Source organism: Euleptes europaea, chromosome 1 (assembly GCF_029931775.1).
Source record: "Euleptes europaea isolate rEulEur1 chromosome 1, rEulEur1.hap1, whole genome shotgun sequence".
Lineage (NCBI taxonomy): Eukaryota > Metazoa > Chordata > Lepidosauria > Squamata > Sphaerodactylidae > Euleptes > Euleptes europaea.
The window spans coordinates 111686026-111700849 of record NC_079312.1 but is presented as its reverse complement, the minus strand read 5'-3'; positions in this window follow the sequence as shown (position 1 = coordinate 111700849).

Here is a 14824-nt window from a genome sequence, read left to right as displayed (position 1 = left end):
ATTTAAAGCACGGTTAGGCATGCTGAAAGATCAGCATGGAAATACATTAACTGAACAGGACAAAATAAAGAAAAGGTGGGAACAATACACTGAAGAACTATACAGAAGAGATGAAAGGATAAAAGATTCTTTCCAAGAAGAATCTTTTGAAGAAGAACCTACAGTTTTAGAAAGTGAAGTGAAAGCTGCATTGAGAGCAATCGGTAGAAACAAATCACCAGGAGCAGATGGGATATCAATAGAGCTATTTCAAGCCACAGAAACGGAGTCCATCAAAATCTTGACAAGAATATGCCAACAGATATGGAAAACAAAACAATGGCCCACAGACTGGAAACGATCCATTTACATTCCAATTCCCAAGAAAGGAGACATCAAAGATTGCAACAACTATCGGACCATTGCATTAATTTCTCACGCAAGTAAAGTGATGCTCAAAATCTTACAGCAAAGACTGTTACCATATATGGAACGAGAAATGCCTGATGTTCAAGCTGGTTTCAGAAAAGGAAGAGGCACTAGAGATCATATTGCAAATATACGCTGGTTACTGGAGCATACGAGAGAATTTCAGAAGAAAATCAGCTTGTGTTTCATAGATTACAGCAAATCTTTTGACTGTGTGGATCATGAAAAGCTATGGCTGGTTTTAAAGGAAATGGGTGTGCCACTACATCTGATTGTTTTGATGCGCAACCTGTACTCTGGACAAGAGGCCACAGTTAGAACAGAATATGGAGAAACGGAATGGTTTCCAATTGGCAAAGGAGTCAGACAAGGATGTATTTTATCTCCCTATCTCTTCAATCTATATGCAGAACATATAATTAGGAAAGCAGGATTAGATTTAGATGAAGGTGGAGTGAAAATTGGAGGGAGGAACATTAATAATTTGAGATATGCTGATGACACTACATTATTGGCAGAAAATAGTGAAGATTTGAAACAACTACTGCTGAAAGTTAAAAGAGAAAGTGCCAAAGCAGGACTGCAGCTGAACATCAAGAAAACAAAAGTAATGACTACAGGAGAATTACACAACTTTAAGGTTGACAATGAGGAAATTGAAATTGTTCAAGACTTTCTATTCCTTGGCTCCACCATCAACCAAAAGGGAGACTGCAGCCAAGAAATTAGAAGGAGATTGAGACTGGGAAGGGCAGCCATGAAGGAGCTAGAAAAGATTTTGAAGTGTAAGGATGTGACTCTGGCCACCAAGACTAGATTAATTCATGCCATCATATTCCCTATTACTATGTATGGGTGTGAAAGCTGGACAATGAAGAAAGCTGATAGGAAGAAAATAGATTCCTTTGAAATGTGGTGTTGGAGGAAAGTGTTGCGGATTCCGTGGACTGCCCAAAAAACAAATCAGTGGGTTATAGATCAAATCAAGCCTGAACTGACCCTAGAAGCTAAAATGACTAAACTGAGGCTGTCGTATTTTGGTCACGTCATGAGACGACAAGAGTCACTGGAAAAGACCGTAATGATAGGAAAAGTTAAGGGCAGCAGGAAAAGAGGAAGACCCAACAAGAGATGGATTGACTCAATAAAGGAAGCCACAGCCTTCAATTTGCAAGATCTGAGCAAGGCTGTCAAAGATAGGACATTTTGGAGGACTTTCATTCATAGGGTCGCCATGAGTCGGAAGCGACTTGACGGCACTTAACACACACACACAGTTTATTCATACATAATTTGGAAGAAGAAGAGTTGGCTTTTATACATCGCTTTTCTCTACCTTTAAGGAGTCTCAGAGTGGCTTACAATCACCTTCCTTTCCCCTCCCCGCAACAGTGCCCCGAATTTTTTTATTTCTTCACACTAAACTGTCGTTCCAGCCATCACTGCGAAGCCTGCCTATACCTGCTTCACATTTCTTAAGAGCCCCTTTAATGCGACCGTTTGTATTTGCTCCTCCCCCGCATCAAAGCATTTACTGAAGGAACCATGAAAATTCACAGTCGCAGGTTAGCTATGCAAATGACCATTGCTAATGGCTGTGCAAACGAAGGAATGGAGGAGCAGGCCAGTGCGGGTGGGGGGGGGAGATTTGTTTGACTTTCTCCTCTTGCATCGGGACCATGAATAGTCATTTTAAAGGGCAGATTTAAAAAAGCAGCTTTGAGCGAGCATCAAAATTGACCCTGCATAAATGGCCAAATAGAAAGCAGTGGAATCCCACTCCCTTTCAACCAATGATCCTGGGGTGGATGGCTCCTCAAATCCATTTGTCATCTGCTCTGGGCTTTAGTTTGGCATTTTCTACTTCACTTTCTTTTCCTATAAAAAGATCAAAATGGAAATGCTGGCTGTCTGGTTCCCAGAGCTTTGGGTTCTGTTTCCTGGAATTCAAAGGTGTCCTTCATAGGGGAAAGTGAATCTTTGAATATAAGCAATTTCCTGCACATTACATATATGACTTGAGAAGTACATTGGTTTCCTGTCAGTCTGAATCATAGCTGTGTCTTAGGAGGACTATCTTGGGACATCAATAGTGAAAAGGTTTAAATCCCAAGGGTTTCTAGGGAGCTTATGCCAGTGTCATCACAATTTTTACTGAAAATATGATTATACTTAGGTATCATAGCAAAAGCAAAATAGTCTGGTATGATTATGAATGGCTTCCATGAGAGATTTCTAAACTGCTATATTAACTGTCGTGGTGTGACAAAGTTAGTGGGTTAGTAAATGAGAAGGACTTGCTTGTCTTGGACCCTCTCCAGAGGCCACCAGGGAAGGGGATGCCACTGAATTAAACTCCCAAATGGCAGAGAAAGATTCTGAAGGATTCCTAGTGACAGTTTTCCAAGCATGCCCTCCTCAGGCAAAAGAAGCATAGTTAAAGAGCATTTGATACTCTTCAGTGATAGGTTCTGTTGTGAATTGGAGATAGAAGGTGCTGTGAGGCGCATCGAGGAATTCCTGAGATCATGTCAGCAGTTTATTTTCTCAGGGAAGGGGACCATAAAATGTGCCAGGAGGTCAGAGAGGGCAAGGAATGAGTTTCCACTGGGAGACATGATGGATAGCAGATATAAAACATGATCTGGGGTATGACGATGGGTGCTACCAGCCCTACAACATGATTGGAGCACGTTTGGAGGTATCTTCCACAAGAGGCAGGACCTCTAAAATTGGATTGGGAGATATTCCCGCCAAAGAATACAGGAAGGTTTAAAAGGTTGAATCATTTTTTGTTCTCTGTTCAAGTGCTTTGCCCGGTGCTGTCACTAAGCACTGGAGCCAGATGCCTTTGCAGGAAATAGCAGGGGGTCTGGATGGGTTGTCAGAGGTAAGTTAGAGGTTAGGGGACTTAGCTAGACTTAAGTTTTTGTGTTATTTTCCTTAGATCTGTAACCACTAGCCCTGATAGCTGTTTTCCATGCTTTGGTTAAATCTATAGTAATAAAGTTTCTTTTCTGTTTAAGAAAGCAGACTGTATTTCAACTCCTTCTCATAATGTCTAGAATCACTCGCACATGTTTAGACCATTCGCTATGCTCATACACATGCACATGGGGAGAGGGTGAAGTAATTGGAAAACTCTGCCTTTTGTAATTGCTCAGAGGCAGCCTTCCCAAGGGTTCCCCAAGGCACTGGTTATGTGGGAGGCTGGATTTGTTAATTTGGGGGTGGCACAATGAAGAGGGAATACGCTTTTACATGCATGCAAGTAAGCAACGCACATGTAAGAACACACAGAGCCAGGGTGGCTTTGTGACAGATTCTAGTACTGGTTTCTAATAATGTCAGAAGGCCATATTAAAACATGAATGAGAGAGAGATGTGCATGTGCACTTGTTCGTATATGCATGTGTCCTATTTTCTTTTTTTGTAGAAAAGCCAATCACATCTTACAGTCTCCAATTACAAAATGCATGTTGCTATGGAAGTATTGTTTCTGATGCAAAAAGGGTAAGGAAAGCATGGTAAGCATATAAAAAAGCTGTGCTTCTATATATGAGCCAACAGAGAAACCACTTCAAAGAAATAGGCCTGTATCTAACAATGAAATTCCAAAGAATTAATTCCATTGTATCTGGAAAAAAAGATAGACCCTATGACATGATAGCCAATAACACATTAAAGACTTAAGGGCACGTAATTTTTTGTACGGGGGAGTTGCCACTCCTGCTGTCACCCACTGAGCCCCCTGAAATTGTGTTTGTCAACCTCAAGAACAGCACAGTGGAGGTCTATCTTCCTTTCCCAAAAACAATGAAATTATGGCAAAGAAGCCTCCTTTTCCTCCCCTTCTGCCATTTTAAAAGAGTATGTGTTTTATATATGAAGCTGCCATATACCAAGTCAGACCAGAGAATAGTCTTTTCCAACTACTTCCACCTGAGATATTTTAACTTGGCAAGGGGTGAACATGGGCAGCATGTGCTCAGTCACTGATGAACAGCTCCACCTTTTCTCAGTAGTGATGATGATGAAGAAGAAGAGTTGGTTTTCATATGCCGATGTTCGCTACTTTTCAAGGAGAATCAAACCAGCATAAAATCTCCTTCCCTTCCTCTCCCCACAACAGACACCTTGTGAGGTAGGTGAGGCTGAGAGAGTTTGGAGAGAACTGTGACTTGTCCAAGGTCACCCAGCTGGCTTCATGTGGAGGAGTGGGGAATCAAACTAGGTTCTCCAGTTTAGAGTCCACCACTCCTAACCACTACACCACACTGGATCTCAGTTTAGACTTTATTAGGTTTGAGGATGTTTCACACATAATATTACCTGTCTCTTCAGTGTAAGAAATACCATGTACATGCTTTTGCTTACATAGCGGCTATATGCATACAGCAATAAAACAGTTGTAGGGAAGACTTAAGACTAACACCGACTAAATTGTTGACTTACAGAAGGAGAGTGATCACTGATTCATCCCTCCCACTCTAGATCCTCAATTTAACTCTTATGCTGTTACTGAAAGTCCCTGGTCCCCCCTAACAGCAGCATTTCAGTGAGATCAGTGGGATGAAGAGGAAGAGGCAAGAAAGTTCCATTACACTGATGGAAACACCTTCCATAGAGGTAAATTCAGTAAGGATCCAGTCCACAAAGGTACCTTAAAAAGAGTGAGAAAAACACGAAGGACTATCTCATATGAACCTGTCCATCAGTTAAGATCTTTCATGCAGACTTCTAACTTCAGTAATAAGGTTAAGGACAATGAGAGCCAAGGCCTTCTTATGCTGGTGACTTAGCTTTGGAATTCCAGCCCCACAGTGATCTGTCAGTGTGCGTTAAGCTTTAGATGCCTGGTAAACTGTCTGAAAAGAGTGGTGCATGCAATGCTATGCACACTTATCCATTGTTGATGCAATTTTTTTTTTTTTTTGCTGGTGTTTTCTTAAAAAGAGTGCAGATCATAAATACATTAATAAACAATGATGAATACATAATAAAGCTTGTTTACTTGTTAATGTGGAAACAACGCATCGACTCCAAAAGTTGATTTCCACCACTGGAAGATTATAATTGCGGATTCTTCTCTCCCATTGCGGATCCCCCTTTTGTCCCCCACACTGCTCCCGATGGTAGCCTGTCCCCCAGGGGTAGCCTTTTGCGGAGCTTAGTGGACTGCAGTGGAAAAGGGGCGATCATCAAAATGGCCCCTTGTTTTCCACTAGTGAAAATGAGTGCTGCTGGTAGAATAACAAACCCAGCTTTTCCCCCACACAACAGGGATGGTATAAATTTTCATTAACTAATATTTGGAAAGGAGGTGGATGCAGATGATGCATATGCAACATGGAATGTGCCATTATCTGAGGTTAACTAATGTCAGCGTTCAAAAATGAGTTGCCGTATTTACATCATTAAGCCATCGCATTGCAAACACATCATAGCAAATGCTGCAGCACCGCTATTATTAAAGAAGGGTAAATCACTTTGAACTGATTTGTTTATTTTGCTTTTGACCTTTTCAGCCTTGCTTGTTCATTAATGTTATACATTTCCTAGCTGGAAGCAGGGATAGGTCAAAGCCCAAGAAGAAAAAGAAAGCAGGCAGTGTAATAAATTAATGAAGTCTAGCCTAAGCTGATAGGAAGAAAGTAGATTTTAAAAAAAATGTGGTGTTGGAGGAGAGTGTTTACCGTGGATGGCCAAAAAAACAAATCAGTGGATTATAGATCAAATCAAGCCTGAACTGACCCTAGAAGCTATTGTATTTTGGTCACATCATGAGACGACAAGAGTCACTGGAAAAGACAGTCAAGCTAGGAAAAGTTGAGGGCAGCAGGAAGACCCAACAAGAGATGGACTGACTCAATAAAGGAAGCCACAGCCCTCAATTTGCAAAATCTGAGCAAGGCTGTCAAAGATAGGACATTTTGGAGGACAATGATTCATAGGGTCGCCATGAGTCGGAAGCGACTTGACGGCACTTCACACACCCACACACACACACAGCCTAAGCACTACTTTTGTCTGAATGTTTAAATCCCTGTTCAGAGGTCTGCTTGCATCTTCACTAAACGCACTCAGAGGGGAGCAGACTCGCAGCCACAGGCTCTGCAACTCATATGCACACATTCGGCTGAAAGTCTCCAACAGGCCCCTATATCCATCCAGTTGTACACGCATAGTCTTTGTATGTGTAACTGGGAACACAGCAGAAAGTAGATTCCTAACCATGTGGAAGACTTTGGCCTTTTATGCACGGGCTGTTTCCATGGCGATCCCCCCCCCCCCAACTGCTTCGTGGCTTCGTTTTCATTATGTGCATCTTTTCCGACCTTTAGAAGTTACTTTGCTCTCTCCCCACTTGTTCCCTGTGTTTTCTGGACACTGTTTCTGGCGGCATCCAGAAAACACGGGGAAAACGCGGGAAGAGAGCGAAGTGACTTCTAAAGGTCGGGAAAGACGTGCATAATGAGAATGAAGCTCCGAAGTAGTCGCGGGGTGATCGCCATAGAAACAACCCATGCATAAAAAGCCATGGTGTACATATACTCACATGCAAGCAGGGGCTTACTGAACAGGTTAGAGGCAAAACCAGTGGGTGGGATCCTGTCCTGTCCACATATGTATACTAGGGATGTTGTGAATTCCATCATGAACAAGTTCGACAGTGGAACTTACCATGTCTGAAGATGTGAATAAGATGTGAGCCAATCACCTGTTTGTTTCATGCTGAACAGCCTGCTGAACAGGCTTGAATTGGGTTTTTAAACCAATCAGCAGCCATTAGCATCGCTAGGGACTACTTAGATGAACACCAAAGAGTAGAATTTTATTCAGACATACTCTTTATTTATGACTGATTTATATGATTTGTGACTGGTCTAATTGTCTGTTTAAACAATTTCCTACTGAATAAAGCAGTTATGCAGCAAGGACGGGGAGGGGTAGTAGAAGTCCATCAGGCTACATGAGAATATGCATGCTTGAAAAGTTCATTGCACTGCCCTGCATGGTTAGGAAGCAATACACTTGAAGCATCCTGCCAAACAGTCACAAACCGGTCCACAAACTGTTGAACAGTCATCAAAAACCAGCTCTCTTTTCACATCTGGCAAACAGGCTGTGAGCCAAGCTGGTAGGTTTTTGAGCATCTGTAGCATATAATGACATGAAGATAAATGTCTGAAGAGGGTTTATGCACATCATGCTGCCATACTTACTTGAATTAACATCCACAGAACTCAGCAAGACTGTTTCAGAGTAACTGACTATGGGATCAACCTGCATGTATGCCTAATGATAATTTCAGTACTCATATTCTGGCTTTAAATGATTGAATTGTGATGCAAGAAAGGATATCTTTTAACCTGGAGTAATATAGCAATGGAGAATCACGCAGTGATGGGTGTTTTGTCATTGTACACTTTATGCTATCTGTACTGTTCATGGAGCCGTTTTACCCATCTGTTGTGATGGTGGCACAGTGTGGGACCCAGGGTAGATTATTGGCAGTGTATGTATACTGTCACCCAGTCAATGAAAACTCACCCTCCAGATGTGTGCCAGTTAAAGCATGCCCTTAGGCAACAAGAGAAGAAAAAAGAAGAAAAATCACTATTAAAGAAATGGGGGGAAAAGTTAAGAGATCTACCTAGACACAAATCAAATAGTGATTTTGAATGTAAGGAAAATAGCACCGTTCCTTTGATGGACAATAGGTTTCCCTGACCTTTTTAAAAGTAAACTACATAGCCCTAGCCACCCAGTAATATCAAAGGAACTTTCTGGGACTAATGCAGATGTCCTATGGATTCTCTCATCTCTCAGCAGGTGGTCAGTATAACAAAGGGAAAATCTATAAAAAGCAATCAATATTGCAAACAGCTGACTCAGCAAGAGATTTTTCCCCTCCCATGTTTGAAAGTACACAAGAAAAAAGAACAGGGCAGTACTGAAAGTGCAGGGACAAAGTTGCAGGATATATATTTATTTTATTTGTTGTTTTCTTAATTTCACCATGTCTTTTCATTTACATAATGAAAGCCCACACAAATCCAACAATCTGCAATCATCAAACAGGAAAAACAGAGAAAATATCCTAAATTAAGCAGTCCTAATAAAAGTTTTTTACAACACACACACAAATAATCTATCTAAATAGTTCTAGCAAAGTGGACTCTTTTGCAGGCTTCCACTGATAGCACCATCCACTCCTCCTCTGACACTCTATATGGTATAAAACTGATGCCATAACCAAGGAGGCCAAGAATATATGTGTTAATTAGGGACCTCCTAATTAACTGTACAGACTTGACAGATGGAGAGAACCACTGCAAGGGTCTTCTGAGAGGATCTCAGCTGCCACATAGGTTCACATCAGGAGATGTGGTCTTTCAAATATCTAGCTCCCAAACTTCAGTAGACTCGAAAGAAGTAGCACCGAGCCCCAGAACAAATAGGCAGCCAATGAAGCGGTTTCAAAATAGGGTTAATATGCAATGCAATTGGATTAGGATTGCAGAAATCTGAAACCAAGCAGAAATCTGAGACAAAGGTGAAATAAAGCATAAGCATTAACGTGGTGTGTGTGGACAGACAGACAGACAGATGCAGAAACTGTATAGTGGGCTAATACATACAGCAAAAAATAGTACATACTGTATACAGTGATATAGCCCACAGTCCCTTTCCCCTTAAGAATATCTTTCTGAACCACTCTGTTATGGTATAGCCCTATTACCTGTACAAGAATGGCCTTCTGAATAATTCCATTTAGCACAGTTTGTGGAATGCCAGGAAAGTGCCACCCCACTTGACCTCATTAGACAGGCAGTTCCATAATGTGGGGGCCACAGCAAAGAACACATGTATCTGGGCAGTTGTTGATCTTGCCAATTTGTAGGGTGGTACCTGTTCAGATGAGCCAAGTTGTCACAGTGGAGCATAGGAGGGAAAGGAAATCCTGCAGATATAAGGGTCTAAGGCGAAGAAGAAGAGTTATATGCTGACTTTCTTTACCACTTAAGGAAGAATGAAGCCATTTTACAATCACCTTCCCTTCCCCTCCCCACAACAGACACCCTGTGAGGTAGGTGGGGCTGAGAGAGCATGACTAGGTGACCCAGCTGGCTTCATGTGTAGGAGTGGGGAAACAAATCCAGTTCACCAGATTAGCCTCTGTCACTCATTTGGAGGAGTGGGGAATCAAACCCGGTTCTCCAGATCAGAGTCCACCACTCCAAACCACCGCTCTTAACCACTACACTACGCTAGCTCTCCGTGTGTTCTTTGCATGAATTAAACCAGTAACTTAGTGGCAGCCAATGGAGTGACTGTAAAATGGGAGTATTATTCATGGTCTCCCTAGCTACTGATAATAGCTCAGCTGCAGCATTCTGCACCAACTAGAGTCTCGATTGAGCTGTATTCATGCAAGTGAATGTTACTGAGTTGTCCTGTTTTGTTTCATGCATATCCGGTTATTTTGTGCAAGATTTATGACAGTATACCATTTATGCATAATGTGTTACACCATTATGCTATTATGTGCTGGATTACAGTGTCAATATTTTGTATAAACGATATTTTAAAAGGTGGCAGTTTATGATATGACTCTAAATGTTGTGGAAGTTGAGGTTTTATGTTTTCAATATACTCCCTTCACTGAGCATTCAACTATAAATGTGCGGAGTACTTCTTTTTGGAAAATAAATATTTAATACCATCTGTGGCTCTGCCCCCTCCCTCTATACCACTCATATGTAACAATGACAGGCCCTTCTGTTTTTTGGAGATAGTGTAAAACATGTCTTTTATGTAAGTGAGTTAGAAAAGAATATGAACAAATGTGTGTATTTTGGTCAACTGTTTTCCATATCAAAAAGAGCTTACAGCTATTTACTTAAAATTCTTCAGAAGATCTATTTTGGTCCCTGGAATGAATCCATGACATCATTCTGCTAATTGAGGAATCTTCTTTTCTGTGATGGAGGAAAACTATTCCCATTAGAGGAAAGCATAGCAAAAGATGACACTGAATCCTACCCATTATATGTGTATGTGTGGATGCACATGCATGAATGTGAGTGTGTATGAGAGAGAAAGACACACACAGAGAGAAATAGAGTGAGAGAAGCATATCCTTTAGTTTCAACTAATTAATGCTGCAGTATGTGGAATTGTAGTATAGCCCGATCTCGTCAGATCTCGGAAGCTAAGCTGGGTCAGTACTTGGAAGGGAGACCTCCAATGAAGACTCTGCAGAGGAAGGCAATGGCAAACAACCTCTGCTTAATCACACGCCTTGAAAACCTCACCGGGGTCACCATACGTTGGCTGTGACTTAATGGCACTTTACACACCTACAATACTAAGATATTTTCTTGGGAGTAAGCCTCATTGAATAGAACGGGACTTGCTTACGAGCAAACCAATAGAATTGCTCCCTAGGTGCCTATGTAACTTCATGCCACAGGGCAAATGGCTTTTGAAAGGGGAAGGGAGTTTTACAGCCGTTTGTGATTATGGCACGATGACCTGATGTTCAAATTCACAAGCCAACAATTCAAGCACAAGCCAGTGACATGTAAGCAGCATAAACTTCTCTTTTGGACTGCAGCTATTTAAACCCACATCTAGGCAGATAAATACAGACGAAGCCTATAAGGAAGCAGCAAAAAAGAGTTATTTGAATCAGTCCCAATGGAATATGGGAACAAAGGTCATCTTCTGAAATCCTGGAGGAACAAAACAGTCTTGACAAGTCTCAAAGGAGATCAGGCCTGTCAACCACCTCTAGGATGAAATTTCATCTCAGAAACATTCTTATCCTTTGGAACTACCAACCTCACTTCTGACTCCAGATGAACAAAGCAAGCTTTCCCCAAAATATCTGATGAAACACTGTGATGATACATGGGAACAGTGTATTTCTCCATCAAAAAACATTGGACAAATTACTGGAATTGTTTCCCAAACCAGTATTATCATGTGCATTATTTCTATATCTCTTTCTCAAGAGTGGCTCCCCATCTGTAGATATCCATATGCACAGATCAGGGCCACACTGATTCTAAACAGCTGTTTCTGCAAACTTGGGTGGCACCCCAGGTTTGCAGAAAAATCTGACATCTTAAAGAATACACTGGGGGGGGATTAAATTTCCCCCAAAATAGCCACTGGTGGCTGCAGTTGATTCCTAGAGCCATGGTGGCCCAGCAGCAGCTGTGGTGGAGCTCAGGAGTTACAGCAGCTGTACTGGAGTCTAGGAGCCATGGTGGGCCCAATGGTGGCTGCATCAGAGCGTGGCATCTAAGTAGGGTTGCCAGGTCCCTCTTTGCCATTGGCGGAAGGTTTTTTGGGCAGAGCCTGAGGAGGGTGGGGTTTGCGGAGGGGAGGGACTTCGATGCCATAGAGTCCAATGGACAAAGCAGCCATTTTCTCCAGGTGAACTGATCTCTATCAGCTGGAGATCAGTTGTAATAGTAGGAGATCTAGTACCTGGAGGTTGGCAACCCTATGTCAGGTACAGATTTTAGGTAAAAAGTGTGCAGATTGCTCATTCATATCTAGCTTGGTGGGCTATTGGTCCTTATCACACAATCATGAGTTGTGGAATTCTCACATTTTTTTCATTCTATAACCTTTTGAAATCCTTTCTTGTCCACTGTAAATGTAACTGTGTGGAGACCATTCCGTGCGACAGTGAGTGCATATCTAGCAACCTGTCATGTGGAATCTCCCATTGTCACCATGCTACTACAGATCATTATTGAATCGGTTTATATTTGAATGGTAATTATATACCACTAGGGTTGTCAGGTCCCTCTTTGCGGGAGGTTTTGGGGGCAGAGCCGGAGGGGGGAGGGTTTTGGGGAGGGGAGGGACTTCAATGCCATAAAGTCCAATTGCCAAAGCGGCCATTTTCTCCAGGTGAACTGATCTCTATGTGCTGGAGATCAGTCGTAATAGCAGGAGATCTCCAGCTAGTACCTGGAGGTTGGCAACCCTATATACGACCCACAAGCAACTTACCACACAAAGCAGTCTCCACATGGCTTGGCTACAAAGCAGCGTCCCCAAGGTGATTTCTGTATTGAAATCCCATCTTTGTTGACTCTAGTACAGCTGCTCACTATGCAGTAATGACAAAGTTGGATGTATTGTCAGAACTTATTTATTACCTTAAGCAACACTTCCTTGCTGACAGCTGGTTCACAGCAATCAGTGCTTTATGATGTAGGGTGCTCTGTTTTAGGACACAAAAGTCATCCTTTCGATCTGCACAAAATAAATTAGACTTACAACTTGTAAAGCATTTTTAAAAAACCAACTTGCCTTTCTTAAAAAAGGCCCCCCCAAAATAAAAAAGGTAACCATGCTAAAAAATTTCAGAATTCAAATTATTTTACATATTGTTACATTCCTCTGAAAGGTGTTTTTTTAAAAAACTACACACCCTCTGAAATTGTTTGCCAAGTATTCCATTGCCTGAGCTACAAAGCTTGGATCGTGAAACTATACAAATGGACATTTATGAAATGAGAGATAAAACCCAATGTTCTGTTAAAAATCCCATCAGAGCTTTCTCAACACTAAACGTGTTTGCTCAGATACCCTGAATGGATTCTAACTTCACTGTTTACACTCAGCTTCCCTGAATTTCTCTGGCAGGGAGCCGTCTTCACTTCCTGCTCTATTTTTTAATGTAGTTAGAAAATTCTCAGTCACCAATCTGGAGTCTAATAATTTCACTTGACTCAAAAATTGATCCTATTGGTGAAAGGAAAGGAAAGTATTTAGGTGAGTCAGCTTTCCTTCATCCATGTCATGGGTCAGCCTGCTGGGGCTTCCTCAGATGATGAAGACCTTGAAGCTGAAGGCTACGAAAGAGAGGAGCAGCAGCAGGCTGAGCAACCGCAGGCAAAGCAACCTCAGGCAGATGGGTCCTCCCCATGTCTACAGGCACCCAGCACAGGAGACTCACCTGTGTCAGAGGTCCAGCCACAGGCAGTGCCACCAGAGAGGCCACCAAAGCCACTGGAGCAGGAAACACAGCGAAGAAGGAGTGGCAGACAGCAGGCCCAGCAAGGAGCACTCCCTGCTGACCTTGAGGTCCCTGCTGTGATAATTAGTGGCTTTATTTTTATATTTTCAGGTTCAGTTTATTGCATATGGCCAAAGGGGTTGTTACAAGTGTGTGTGTGTATAAAATTGATAAAAGTTAGACATTAATAAAAAATTAAAACTGTAACCCACTGGAACTTATCTTAAAACTTGACAAAGAACATTGTTAAAAGTTTGACATTTAAGACTCTAGAATTTAAATAACAAATAAACACCATAACCACTCAGAACATGGTGTCATAGCTGTGAAATAAAATAAACCCTAATGCTGAAATCGCAAGCCCATTACAATTTTGGTCCCAATTTTTAAGCGACTGCCTACATAATATTCACATTTGTGGATAGGATATTTACTGAGCTAATGAAATGAATATTAAATAGGAACCAAAACTGGTTTGGGCTTTTTTTCTGCCAGAAGATGTATGTAGAAACACCTCCCTTTTTCATACCTGGCCCCATTTTGTGAATTTTTTGATCTGTACTCTTGGGTCAAATGTGGAATTAGTTATATGTCATGTTGGGGACCCACAAGAACTCATGGAAGGTATCTCATTTTCCACTATATCCCCCTGCATCCTTCCCTCTGGCAGCCCTCACAGCCTCCTCCCCCTTTCTGCTTTCTTCTCCCTTACTATCCCACCAACCAACGTACCTTTATCTACTCCCTCAGTCTTCAGCCTTCCTTCCTTCCTTCGGCAGCATCTCTCTAGGAAAAGTCCAGCCAAGTTGCAAAAACAGTACAAAGTGACTTGTATGAGTTGTGTACTGGCCTGGAAAATTTAAAACCCCAATTTTAATTAATTAATTAGTTTGCTTCTTTCTTTGTTTGATATTTAAAAGATTTTTTTCTGAAAAATGGGGCTTCTCTCAGGTTTGTAGTGAAATGTCCTCTATCTGTCCCTGGCTTTCTGATCTACACTTTATGGCCTGGTTAAATATTAGATATATACAATAATAGAATCATAGAGTTGGAAGGGAACACTAGGGTCATAAGAACATAAAAAAGCCATGCTGGATCAGACCAAAGCACATCAAGTCCAGCAGTCTGTTCACACCATGGCCAACCAGGTGCCTCTAGGAAGCCCACAAACAAGACGACTACAGCAGCAAACCTACCTTTGTTCCATGGCATCTATTAATATCTTAGTTAAAATCCTTTATCTCTGAGCCATTAGAAGCATGTAGTTCACAACTTTCTGGTTTACTTGGATTTCATGTGTCCAAACATCATCACAGATTTTAAAATCAGCTACATGTCAAGCATATGTGCTATTTTGCATCTACA